Genomic DNA, 1,498 nt, shown 5'->3' with positions numbered 1-1,498 from the left:
AGGGATGTCCACTATCACCACTGCTATTCAACATAGTCTTAGAAGTCCTAGCCACAGCAATCAGACAACAAAAAGAAATCAAAGGCATCTGAATCATCAAAGAAGAAGTCAAACTCTCACTCTTTGCAGATGATATGATACTTTATGTGGAAAACCCAAAAGACTCCACCCCAAAACTGCTAGAACTCATACAGGAATTCAGTAAAGTGGCAGGATATAAAATCAATGCACAGAAGTCAGTGGCATTCCTATACACCAACAACAAGACAGAAGAAAGAGAAATTAAGGAGTCGATCCCATTTACAATTGCACCCAAAACCATAAGATACCTAGGAATAAATCTAACCAAAGAGACAATGGATCTGTGCTCAGAAAACTATAAAATACTCATGAAAGAAATTGAGGAAGACACAAAGAAATGGAAAACGTTCCATGCTCATGGATTGGAAGAACAAATATTGTGAGGATGTCAATGCTACCTAGAGCAATCTACACATTCAATGCAATCCCCATCAAAATACCATCCACTTTTTTCAAAGAAATGGAACAAATAATCCTAAAATTTGTATGGAACCAGAAAAGGCCCTGAATAGCCAGAGGAATGTTGAAAAAGAAAAGCAAAGCTGGCGGCATCACAATTCTGGACTTCCAGCTCTATTACAAAGCTGTCATCATCAAGACAGTATGGTACTGGCACAAAAACAGACACATAGATCAATGGAACAGCATAGAGAGCCCAGAAATGGACCCTCAACTCTATGGTCAACTCATCTTCGACAAAGCAGGAAAGAATGTTCAATGGAACAAAGACAGTCTCTTCAACAAATGGTGTTGGGAAAATTGGATAGCCACATGCAGAAGAATGAAACTGGACCATTTCCTTACACCACACACAAAAATAGACTCCAACAAATGGTTGAAAGACCTGAATGTGAGACAGGAGTCCATCAAAATCCTAAAGGAGAACACAGGCAGCAACCTCTTTGACCTCAGCCGCAGCAACTTCTTCCTAGAAACATCGCCAAAGGCAAGGGAAGCAAGGGCAAAAATGAACTATTGGGACTTCATCAAGATAAAAAGCTTTTGCACAGCAAAGGAAACAGTCAACAAAACCAAAAGACAACCGACAGAATGGGAGAAGATATTTGCAAATGACATATCAGATAAAGGGCTAGTATCCAATATCTATAAAGAACTCATCAAACTCAACACCCAAAGAACAAAGAATCCAATCAAGAAATGGGCAGAAGACATGAACAGACATTTTTCCAAAGAAGACATCCAAATGGCCAACAGACATATGAAAAAGTGCTCAATATCGCTCGGCATCAGGGAAATCCAAATCAAAACCTCAATGAGATACCACCTCACACCAGTCAGAATGGCTAAAATTAACAAGTCAGGAAACGACAGATGTTGGCAGGGATGCGGAGAAAGGGGAACCCTCCTACACTGTTGGTGGGAATGCAAGCTGGTGCAGCCACTCTGGAAAACAGTA

The sequence above is a fragment of the Mirounga leonina genome, unplaced genomic scaffold (genome assembly GCF_011800145.1).
Source record: "Mirounga leonina isolate KUSES-001 unplaced genomic scaffold, KU_Mleo_1.0 Mir_91, whole genome shotgun sequence".
NCBI classification, from domain to species: Eukaryota; Metazoa; Chordata; class Mammalia; order Carnivora; family Phocidae; genus Mirounga; species Mirounga leonina.
This window is presented reverse-complemented; position numbering follows the sequence as displayed.